The following is a 13050-nucleotide window of genomic DNA, read 5'->3' as shown; positions in this document are numbered from 1 at the left end:
GGGGATTATGAGTACACACTGGGAAAGGGTACATGTGAGACTCTGCAAACAGGCAGGAGTTGGAACTATGGGAACCTATGTGAGTTGTAATAAACCTACAGAAGAGGTTCAAGTAACAAACCAGAGCATCCCCCCTCCAAGCCGGAAGTAGTCCGAGAAAGAAGAGGAAATGTACATGACAAAGACCCCTCCGGGAGGGCAGTGTGGGGGTGAGGGGGAATCAGAGGAGAAAGATAAATGGACAGGGAAGGATTTCAAGAAAGAGAGGACTATACCCAGAGTGGTGAGGGGGTTGACTGGGCTGTTTAGGAGGAACAGAAGGAAGCATCTAGTGGGAGGAGGAGAGACTAGGTCGGTCTTGAGTGACAGGTGGGTAGACTCAGTGGTTATACAGAAGTCTTTCAGACAGCGCGTGATCACATGGCTCAAGGGTTAATGGAGGACTCTGGTGACAGAGGAAGAAGCCAGACAAGAGGGGAATTCATGGAGGAAGATTTTGGAAAATGAAGAGGTTGGGGATAAAGCATATAGCAAACTCGTGGTAAGGAGAGGGGCACATCTAGGATATGAACGGAAAGCTGGAGGCAGGAGAGAAAATTGGATTGTGTGCGTCATGGTTGCAACCATTCCAGGAAAGAAGGAACCTTTCTCAGGCTGACAATGACAGGGACAGAAATGGGAATGAGCACAAGACGACATAGAAAAGGCTTGACATGTGAGCAGCAGGGGCACCAGTAACAATTGCGTACAAGACAGAGCGCGAACTGTGAGATACCGTCAAAGGGCCAGAGTCTGAAGAGAAACGGGGAGGGGAGTTTGCAAGGATGGAAACTGGCAGGGTTTTAGGGAAATAAACTGAAATAAAACTGATAGTGTACCTCCTCTACCCACTTTATAAGGATTTGCATTTAGCTAGAATGTGAATGAGCTCTTAAATCCTAAGTGTTTAATAGGTTAACAGATAATAAAGGATAGTAAAAGATAAGCAATAATTCTCCATGAAACTCTACTTTAATTTTTTTTTCTAGAAGAGCAGTTACAAATATTTTGATTAAGTTGCTGCTATCAACCAAAGTAAATAAAAATGTTTCTGGAAGTCATATTTTCAAGGAAGATTTTACATAAAACCTGCGAGCTCTACCTTCTTTTTGTATAAATTTCTACCTTTATAGGACATATAAACTCTATTAGAATTTAGAATTTTATTAGTCTCCATATTCTTCAGCCCATTATTTTATTGATATTTGTACAAATTCCATGTGAGGATGAATCTTAAGCATGTTTTTCTTCTAGTCTTATATATTAGCAGCACTTTGAATGTACTGGCTAGCCTAGAGCTACTTTTTTTTTTTTTTTTTTTTTAATTAATAGACTGTTTTTAGAACAGACTTAGGTTTACAGAAAAACTGAGTGGAAAGTAGACCGTCTCATCCCTCCCTGGTAGTGCCCGGAGTTTCTGTGTTTAAATCTTGCTTCAGTGTGATACATTTGTTGCAACCGAAGAGTCAATACTAATACATTATTATTATTAACTAAAGTCCATAGTTTATATCAGGGTTACTTTTTGTATTGAACATCATCTAGGTTTTGATCAATGTAGGACATATACCCACTATGACTGGATCATGCAGCATCATTTCACTGCTCTAGAAATCTTCCCTTCACTCCTGGCATAGTCTCCATAGTTTTGCCTTTTCCAAAATGTCATATAGTTGGAATCATTCGGTGTTACAGCCTTTTCACACAGGCTTCTGCCACTTAGTTATACGCATGTAAAGTGCCTCCATGTCTTTTCATGACGTACCGGCTCAGTCACCACGGAATTATATTCCGTTGTCTGGACAGACTACCGCTTGTTTATATATTCACCTACTGGGGAACATCTTGGTTGCTTAGAGCTTCTAATTTGATCTGCTGTGCTCATTTGTTTTTCTTAGAATGATAGACTCCATAGATAAAGCATTATTAAAGCGACTTTCAATAAACAAGGCATTGGGGAAGGGGTCTAAGATGGCATCTTATGAAGATCCTGAATCCACGTCCTCCCGTGCACAGATAAAATCCACAGCTACATAGGAATCCTTACCCTGAAGAAGAGATGAAAACTAGATGAGGTGTCACCACGAGAAAGGATACAAGGGCCATGTTGAGACCTAAAGGAGAGGCAGAGACAGTCTCACAAAACCCTACCCTTAGGGCAGCAACACGAAATAGGGATCTCACTAGAGAGCTACTTTCCCCAAAGGACCAAGAGATGGGTGTGGATCCCAGGGACCAACGTGCCTGATGTGAGACACTCAACAAGAGCCAACACTCAACAAAGTGGTTATGGGAGGAACATAACATAATATGACACACTCACAGCTCATATTCAACAGTGAAAAGGTAAACCTTTTTACTCGGGGAAAAAGACAACAAGGTTCACTCTTACCACCTTTATTCAAGCTATTATGGGAAGTCCTAGCCACAACAAACAAAAGATGTAAAAAGCATTCAAATTGGAGAAGTAAAACCATTTTCAGATAACATGATACTCTATATAAATAAAAAGCCCTAAAGACTCCACCAGAAAACTATCAGAATTTAGTAAAGTTATAGATACAAAATTAATATACATAAATCTGTTGCATTTCTGTGTATCAATACTGAAGTAGCAGAAAGAGAAATGAAGACAATGATGCAATTGTAAATGGAATCATTAAGAATAAAATATCTAGGAATAAATTTAACCAAGAAGGTGAAAGACCTGTTCTATGAAAAATCTAAGACCTTGATGAAAGAAACTGAAGAAGAATCAAATAGAAAGGTATTCAGTACTTATGGATTAGAAGAATTAATACTTTTGAAACATACATACTACCCAAAGCAATCTACAGATTCACTGCGATCCCTACCGAAATACCAATGGCATTTTTCATAGAACTAGAACAAAAAAATTTTTTATTTGTATAAAATCACAGAAGTCAAATGACCAAAACATTCTGGCGAAAGAACAACAAACTGGATGGTATCATGCTCCTTAAATTCAAAGTATACTACAAAGTCTTGTAATGAAACAGAATAATATCGACCCAAAAACACATACATAGACCCAATAGAACAGAATAAAAATAGAGAGTACAGCAACAAACTCATGCTTTTACAGTCCGTCTTTGACAAAGGGGGCTAGAACATACAATGGGAAAAAGAATCTCTTCATTAAATGAGGTTGGGAAAACTGGTCAGTCAAATGCAGAAGAATGAACTGGACTTTGTTATACCAGACACAAAAATAAAGTCAAAATGGATTAAGGACTTAAATTTAAGTTCAGAAACTACAAAACTCCTAAAAGAAAACATAGGCAGTAAGCTCTTGGACATTAGTCTCAGTGACATTCTTGTGTGTCCTCAGACAAGGCAATAAGCACAAAAATAAATGAGACACCATCAAACTAAAGAGCTTTTGTACAGAAAGGAAACCATAAACAAAGAAAAGGCAACGGACTGAAGGGGTTCTACTGATAGAAGATATTTACAAATGATAACAAGTAAAGGCTTAGTATCTAAAATATAAGAACAGATACGATTCAATATAAAAATAAAAAATAACCAATTGAAAAATGGGCAGAGGACCTGAATAGACATTTCTTCAATTAAGACATACAAATGGCCAACAGACCCATGAAAAGGTGTTTAAACACTACTCATCAGGGAAATGCAGATCAAAGCCACAATGAGATATCACCTGACACCTGCCTGAATGGCGATTATAAAAAGTCAAAAATAACAGCAGTTGGCGAAGATGTGGAGAAAGGGAACCACTGTGCACTGTTGGTGGGAATGTCAATGGTGCAGCCATTATGCCAAACAGTATGGTAGTTCCTCACAAATCTAAAAATAGAACTGCCCCGTGATCCAGTAATTTCACTTCTGGCTGTTGATCCAAAGAAAATGAAAACACTAATTTGAAAAGATCTATGCACTCCTATGTTAATGCAACATTATTTATAATAGCCAAGACATGGAAATAACCTAAGTGGCCATCAATGGCTACATGGATAAAGAAGATATGCGTGTGTGTGTGTGTGTGTGTGTGTGTGTGTAATGGAATACCACTCAGCTGAAAAAAGGAATAAAATGTTTACATTTACAACATGTGTGGACCTTGAGTGTATTATGCTAAGTAAAATAAGTCAGAGAAAGACAAACACCACATGATTTTACTTTTATGTGCAATCTAAAAAACAAAACAAAACAAAACCCAAACTATGGATACAGAGAATGGGTTGGTGGTTGCCAGAACTCTGGGAGGGGGTTGGGGGAGAAATAGGTGAAGGGGATTAAGAGCTACAAACTTCTAGCTATAAAATAAAATAATGGAGATGTAATATACAGCAAGAGGACTATGGTCTGTAATAGTGTATAAACTTTATAAAGTGACAGATGGTAATTATACTTATTGTGGTAACCATTTCCCAATGTATACAAATGCTGAATCACTGTATTCTACACCTGAAACTAGTATAATATTGTATGTTAATTATATCGATATATTTTTAGAAGTTTTTTAAGCATAAGAGTTGAAATTTTGGGGTCAGCAGCAGTGAAGGAAATGGACATCCAAGAGTCAGCCTAGCTGATCACATGTCAGTGTTCTTTTCTAGATAATTTTTCTAATTTTGGATTGACACTGAGATTTCAAGGTGCCTAAACACCAAATCCGAATCACAACTCATTTTGTTACATAAGTATCCTTTTCATGACTTAAGCCTTAGACACAAGCAACAGAGGCGGAGCTCTCTAGCTTGCTCTCTCTCTAGCACTCTCTGTATGTATGTATGTATGTATGTATGTATAGAAATATACAATATATTTAATGCAATTGTTGATAAACTGATTTTTAACACTTAAATAAAATATTTTTAAAAATTTTATTTATTTGACAGAGATCACAAGTAGGGAGAGAGGCAGGCAGAGAGAGAGAGGAAGGGAAGCAAGCTCTTTGCTGAGCAGAGAGCCCAATGCAGGGCTCCATCCCAGGACCCTGAGATCATGACCTGAGCCGAAAGCAGAGGCTTAACCTACTGAGCCACTGAGGCACCCCTAACACTTAAATTTTTATGCATATGGTATTGGCATCCACTTGTACCCTTGCTCTGGACCTTGCAAATGTTGGGGCCATCCTTGCTCTGAGTATAATACAGATTAATGTTTTTATTCCCTAGGTGATAGATAATGACAATAACATGTGATGAGTTCTTATACTATTCCAAGCACAGAGCTTTAGGTATATTATTTCCTTTTAGTCTGGACAAGCTCTTCTTTGTTCTCCAGGATACACCTCCCAGCTCCTTCCATGGGCTCTATCAGGGTATATCCCAAAGAGTTTAATTCCATTCTTCAATCTCCATCCTGTTACACTATGATCTTGCATATTACAGCATTTACTAAGGACTTAACATGTGATACTCTGAAGGAAGTACTGGTATACTTTGTAATAAATATTCCAGTTGTATTTCTTCAGACATTGCAAGTCCTCTCTTGTATACAGTTTATGACATTAACTTACTAGCCTTGGAAGGAAAAAAAGCTAGGAAAAAGGACTACGATGGTTCTTTTCCTCCTGGAAATGAAGTCTATATTCCTGACCTCATTTGCAGGGTATTTGCAAAGTTCTCCATTTATTTTCAAAGTTATTACTGGTTTGATAATATTATTAATGTCTTTAATGCTATAAGTCTACATTCATCTAAGAACATTTGGCAACTGTTCTCATTTACCTAGTATTTGGCTATATTGAATAGTGGTCATCTCTAAATAATTTCTCGTGTTCTTCATTTTCATTCTCTTAATAAAAATGGTTACCACAATAAGTATAATTACCATCTGTCACTTTATAAAGTTTATACACTATTACAGACCATAGTCCTCTTGCTGTATATTACATCTCCATTATTTTATTTTATAGCTAGAAGTTTGTAGCTCTTAATCCCCTTCACCTATTTCTCCCCCAACCCCCTCCCAGAGTTCTGGCAACCACCAACCCATTCTCTGTATCCATAGTTTGGTCATTCTTAAGGCCATATAGAAGACACATTATATTAGCATAACTTTTGGAATCCCTCCTTCACTAATTCTAGAATTTTCATGCACAAAATGTCAATGTTTAAAGCATAAGATAATATTTTAAAAGGATGTGTTTTGAAAGCCCTAGGATTCTTAACTTTGCTAAATGACATCTGGGTCTGCGAACAGCCCCATGGGAATTGCACAACTGGTTTTATGAAATCTGTCACCTTAATCTTGTATGCAATCAGCTTTCTTTCATATGGTGACTACAGATTTCTATTTAAACAATGCTTCCTTTTTTAGGTCTTTTCAGTTTTGAGTCTTTTGAAAGAATGAGTCTATTGATATTATTCTGATTAGAAAGGACTTTAAAAGTATCTAATCAGAAGACAGGACTGCCCTGTGGGTGGCCATACTTTTGTCAGAATGTTTAAGCCTTCCAGTTTCAATTTAGGTGACCTCCAAAAAAAAAAAAAAAAAAGCATCTTGCTTGACATCAAACACTTAATCTAAAGTCCATGCCAGCCCTACAAATAGCAATACTCATTTTATCAGTGAACCAGACTTATTCCAGACCTCTCTGAAATTGATACACAGGCTAGAGTACAAGGCTCTAGCCATTCCTTGTACTTTTGGAGATTCTCTGCTGAGCAGAGAGCCCGATGCGGGGCTCGATCCCAGGACCCTGAGATCATGACCTGAGCTGAAGGCAGAGAGAGGCTTTAACCCACTGAGCCACCCAGGCGCCCCAGTAGATACTGTTCTTATCCCCATTTTACAGATAAAGAAATTGAGGTGATCTTTAAGGGATAGGCAACACATCAAAAGTCAAACACCCGTTAAGCAGGGAGCCAGGATTTAAACGCGGGCAGTTCAAGTGGTGAGGTCCATAGGCCTAACTGCTCTAGGGCTTCTCATTAGAGACCTAATCCTATCAGGGGAAACAATTTTAAAATTCATGAAATGGAGTTCTGTTTGTACTTTGTCATGAAAGGAAATAATTTGTTAGTTAATGCAAAAAGACCCTGTGGGACAATTAAGCCAGTAAATAGCAACTGAGCCTGAGTTCCCATTGCAAGATACAGACCTCTAGAAATTCAGGCACATTATTTCTGAAATGTACTAATAGGTCTATTAAAGGCAGTGAATTTTACTAATTAGACTTTCCAGCCCTAATGAAGGAGTTTGCTGGTCTGTAGAAAGGGATTTCTCTCCCCCTCCCACACACACACTCCCTAGTTAGATATAACGTGCACACATATGATTATCTATTGGGTTTGAGGATGTGTCCTTAATGAAAAAGGAAATAAGCCTGTTGTTGTAGGATGTTGGAATACATAGCTCAGTATTGAAGAAAGCAATAGATATAATACTCCAGATTCCCTTCCAAACTACATGCATAACTAGGAAGTTGAGTGTTGGGGTGACCAAACTGATAAGATGTGAGTAAGTATACAGGTGAGCCCACCACCCAGTGTGCCCCACACCTGTGCCAACCGGAAGCAAGCTCCACCCCCACGTGGGGTGCTCCTTCCGAGGACACAGCTCAGGTAGCTCTGCCCCCAGCTCTGTATTCTTCCAGACAGGAAACCCCTCCCATTTCTGCATGACTACAGAGCTGGGGGTGTCAGAAAGGCAACTTTCCCAGGTTGTAATTCTCAACTAAACCCTTCTTCTGGGGGGACAATAAGTGGAAGTAAAAACGTCTGAGGTCGTTCACACTCTGAAGGGGACCGTATGTCCACTTATGAGTTAAGACTCAACGAGGGCGTAAAATGATGGGAGGCACGAAGGTAGAGGTTCAAAGGCAATGTCTTTTTTTTTTTTTTTTAAAGATTTTATTTATTTGACAGACAGAGATCACAAGTAGGCAGAGAGGCAGGCAGAGAGAGAGGAGGAAGCAGGCTCCCCTCAGAGCAGAGAGCCCGATGCGGGGCTCGATCCCAGGACGCTGGGATCGTGACCTGAGCCGAAGGCAGAGGCTTTAACCCACTGAGCCACCCAGGTGCCCCAAGGCAATGTCTTAAATTCAGACCAGAATCGTCTAAATATAAAGGTATTTAGATAGTAGAGCCTCCCTACAGCAATTTCATATTTTGTAAGAACATAGGAGAGCCAACTTTAGGGTTCCATCAGCCACACAATGAAAGATATTTGTAGGAACTGGAAAGCCCAGTACTTTGTACACAAAGACAAAGAATTCTTTGCAAAATGCTAGGTTATTTTGAATTTTTGAAAGTACTTGATATATATTATTTAAGTGATCTTATAAGAATATAATGAATACCATTTTTTAAATCACCAAAAAAAAAAAAAAAGAGCTACAGAACTTCCAATACCCATCTAAGAGTAAAAACATCAATAACTATGTTCAGTTGTCAGAAAATCACAGTAAAACAATACATAACTGTCACTCTCGTTTTTATAGTCTGGCATACAGAACAGCATGTATGCCATAGGTATATTTATAGACTGAACACTGGTAAAGGTTATTGAATGGTATGTCAAATACTTTCTTGTTAGCTAGAGGTGCTTCAGGACTATTTAAGGCGGCTCTTCTTCCAGTGGCTACAATGTCATTGCACTGTCAAACCCCAGCTAAACTTACTTTACTGAGAGGATGGGAATATGCTCAGTGTTTTTATTGTTTCACTAATAAAATCAGTGGATGAAGGAAGGACACTTGGAGAACTCACTCTAAAGACCAGGAAGGCTTACTGAATACTCTTTTTACGAATCAGTCCGTTTGAGTTCATACCAACAGAGCTTACAAGACCCTCAGCTTGTTTCCTCCTGCAGGGAATGCAAGGCAAGTTTTCTTTTATAAATTTCTCATTTCCAAGGAGTCCTTGACAGAATGTTGTGTTTTTGCCACCTACATACACAAGAAAAAATTCACTGATTAAACTGGGGACAATAACCCTATAGGTTGTCAGACTCGACTCCATTCTTTCTATTCTTTTCCAAAGTCACAGACATTCTTCTTTAAGCAAGTCTGCTTGAGTTCTAAGACACTAAAATACATGATTCAGAAACAGAATAGAACAATCAGCAAGTTATTCTCTTGCCACTCAATGTCTGCTCATAACAGTGTTAAGGCACATCCTATTCTAACCCATGGGACACATGTTTCCTATTGCCCCCAACCAATAGCCATGTTCTAGGAGCATAACCAGGAGACTACTTAAATGGGAAGAAGTCATCCGACCACTATTGTAGAGCCTTCTTTGGGGTGTCATGGTGGGCCATAACGCTTACCTCCTTTGAGGAGAGTTCCAAGAGAAGGCTCGCCTCTATTCTTTAATTTTATTTCGTATATGCATTGTTTCTAGACAAGGACTTCTCATAAGAATTTTGCAAGCTTCCCATCCTCTCAAATGCATTTTGCCATCAGGGATGGATCTTATGTACTTATGTACATAAGATCCAGTAGTTTAAGTCATCTTTATCCCCAAAGGGAAAAAAAATTAAATGTATGGTGAAAATCAGGGGGTGCTGAGGCCACTAAAGCAGAGTTTAGTTGATAACCGTCATTTCTCAGAGGTTGAAAGACTGAGGCCTGGGATGGCATGACTTCCGGGTCACAGACGGTCAGTGATGGCACAGACACAAGAATTTCGACTCCATGGTTGCTGTGCCAGGAGCTGCTGACAGAGTCTGAGACCAGGGCAGATTGGAGCACCCCATCCCCCAACACCCTCACAATGTCAAGTCTCCCTCCGCAAAAGAATCACGTGCTTCAGTTAACATGTATTACTCAGAATTAAGAGAGTTCCACACTGTTGTGTGTGGTTCACAAGCCCACATCCTTCAGTAGTCTGCTTTGCATTTTTCTCTCAGCTTGTGACCAGAACAGATAGGACACCATGGGAGGAGATCTAGACTCCTGCTTTCCTCTTTGTTTCGAGAGCCCCAGGACCATGCAGGTCCTTTTTCTGAGAAGTATCTGCTACTGTTTGGTTTTGGACATTGTGTTAATTCTTCCTGTAAGACATAATGAAAATTAAGAAAGGTGGAATTGCTTATATAGGTGTCCACCATTTCTTGAAGAGACCGTCTTTGCTCCGTTGTATTGCTTTTGCTTCTTTTTCAAAGGTCAGTTGACTATATTTGTGAGGTCTATTTCTGGATTCTGTTCTGTTCCATTCATATACTCGTCTATTCTTTTCCCAATACCACACTGTCTTGATTCCTGTGGCTTTATGGTAAGTCTTGAAGAAGAGTAGTGTCAGTCCTTCAACGTTGTTCTTCTCCTTCATAAAATTTTTTTGTCCATTTGGGGTCTTTTGACTGTCTGCGTAAACTTTAGAATCAGTTTTTAGGTATTCACAGAATACCTCACTGGGATTTTGACTGGTATTTCACTAAATCTATAGGTCAAGTTTGAAAGAACAGACATCTTGATAATTTTGTATTCCTATTTATGAACATGGAATCTCTCTCCATTTAGTTAGTTCTTCTGATCTGCTGGGATTTTTTTAACTGGCTTTTCAAATTGTTTCCTATAACAACAGCTACCAACTATCAAGTGCATGGTGAGTGCTAACCCTGAACCAGCTCTCCACATATATCGACTCATGTAATACTCATGACAACCCTATGAAGTGGGATTATTCCTCCATTTTGCAAATAAGTAAAGAAGATGAGGTTTAAGAGAGGTTCACTTCTCCAAGGTCACAAATAAAGGAACCATGAACTCAGCTCTCAGTAAGGACAAAGCTTCTGGTCTTGACCATTACCCTGAGTCTTGTCCTTCTGGATTTAGTTCTGTCTGAGCCAATGTGGAGTCTTTTCAGTGGGCAGATTTGTCTTTTTGAGAGTGATCCTACAGAGTTCCAGGTTAGTGGCAGGTCACCTTCAGCTCTGAGCACTCTTTTTTCAGCCATTTATGGAAGTCTGAGTCTGTTTTATTTGTATTTACTTTTTATGACTGGAACTTGGGACTCAATTTTTAAAAGATCTATCTAGCCTTCAAATGTGATCCTTGAAACCCAAACCCTAGGACTGTGTGTTGTGTATGTATTATATGTATTGATTCTCATTTCATCACAGAGTCATCTCATTGGGCCCAGAGTAGACCCAAAAGTTCCCTGGTTGAGTAGCTCCAAGACTTCCAAACAGTTTCTAGAACACTCTAGAAAAGAGTAGCACCTTCTAGCAGGATGACTGGTTTCTCCCATCCTGCCCACCTAAAAGCTGGACCTCCAGGCATGGACTGCCCTAAACCCCTATAAGCAGCCCAACTGGTAGTTGCCCAAACTAAGCACTTCAACTGAAGCAATATACCATCATAAATAACCAAAGAGGATTGACTGGCTTTTTTTCAGTGTCCCTGGCTTAACCTAAAGATGAGAATTAGAAGAGATTGGTTTAAAAAGATTTATTGTAGAGATAAAATCTTTTAATAGGATAAGTATGGCATCCAAGATGCTCTAAATCTCCATTACCATTTAATTAATAACCACTATGGTAGTGTGGTCTTCTTGGAATGCCCAAGGGAGTAAACAATGACCATGCCTTGGGATATCTTAGACTCTTTCACCACAGATTCAGCCCCCAGTCCTTCACAGCTAGGTGCAGAGCTGATGTAAGCCCAAGAACTGATGGGACTACTATGCCATGGTTGTATAGAAGTTAAGGTTGGCCTCTTGCCTATAATCTTAGCTGACAATATATAAATTCCAAATTTTCAACTTTTATAGGAATTTGCAAGCTCCCTAACTCTTGAGGATCCTTTTGTCTGAGCACTGTTATAAATGACCTTACTTTAAGCTTTTGTATCTTTCCTTCTCCTGAGCATTGAGGCAATTCTACCACTGTGTATGTACAGGCCTTCATAGTTTTATGTTAAAGAGTAGTTAGAAGTCCATACAGTACTTAAAAGAATAAGAGATAAAGGAAAGATGTTCTGCTGATAAAGCAGATGTGTGAAGATTGGACAAATGATTAATTTCAAGTTTCGTGTGAAATAACAATGTTAAGTTAGGACTTCTATCCGCAGAGTATTTCAGCCTATCCATAATGGCAAGGGATCCACTTGAAGATATATGGAACCAGTAAACTAGATCAGGGGTCCACTTTAGAAAAAGCTGGACAACACCTAAACTATTGAGATAGTAGCCCCAGTATTTAGTTTCCCAGTAGAAATGTCGGGCTGTACGTCACTGTCAGACCAGAATACCATCACCTCATATGCCCCAGGGTCTTGGTTAGTCTCACATCAAAACTCAAAGGTTAATTCTGTTAAAAAATCACCCAAGTGAGACTTTCAGGAGCAAATTCATGCACAGACATGTTAAATGTCTTCACACTTCAAGGATGACTAATTCTGTGGTTCATGAGGACACTCAATCAAGATGCTCAAAATGCCATAAAAGTACTTATTGGGAAGTATGGTCTCACACAGTAGGGGGAACTCAGGCTCATTGCAATTGTAGTCACGTCTGATACTCTAACCACAACCTGAAGACCCCTCAGCCTTGCTTTGGATGGCCACCATTCAAAGGGACCAGCCCTAGTACCATGCATGGTGTCTTCTGTTAGGAACAGCGAGCTGGCTCATTAGCTGTGACTCACAAGAGAAATCAGGACTGGAAAGAAGTAAGACGATACTTAATCATAAGGTTCCTGAAGGCAGGACTGTGTTTCATCTCTCATGGCTGAGGCAGGAACACACGTCCCCCACTCTTGCCACAGTGCCATACCTGTACAATATGTTCAGAACTACCAGCTGAGTGTTGAATGCATACTTCCAAGCCCTGAACCTGGAATTGGAGCCCCAAACTGTATTCTTTTTACCATCCTACACACCATCAATTTCAGTACTTCTGCAGTCTAAGTGCCCAACACCATCCCACTGCCGGGTGGTGAAGTCCAGTGGGACCCTCCTTCAGGCTGTGACCCACCTGCTGAGTCATAGTAGCAAGTGTCCCAGCAAATGTTACACATACATGTACGCCTCCCATATGCCCCAAGCTTCTTGGTGTTCAGAAATGCTATATG

General features: G+C 39.6%; 1 protein-coding gene across 7 annotated transcripts in view; it reads left to right on the top strand.

Annotated features, from left to right (window-relative positions):
• Positions 1-13050, top strand: part of PRKCQ (protein kinase C theta) — a 179689-nt gene that overhangs the window by 127398 nt on the left and 39241 nt on the right. The gene's annotated exons all lie outside the window — the stretch shown is intronic.

The sequence above is a fragment of the Mustela nigripes genome, chromosome 6, assembly GCF_022355385.1.
Source record: "Mustela nigripes isolate SB6536 chromosome 6, MUSNIG.SB6536, whole genome shotgun sequence".
Taxonomy (NCBI): domain Eukaryota; kingdom Metazoa; phylum Chordata; class Mammalia; order Carnivora; family Mustelidae; genus Mustela; species Mustela nigripes.
Note: the sequence above shows the minus strand (reverse complement) of the source record. Positions and strands in the feature narration are given on the sequence as shown.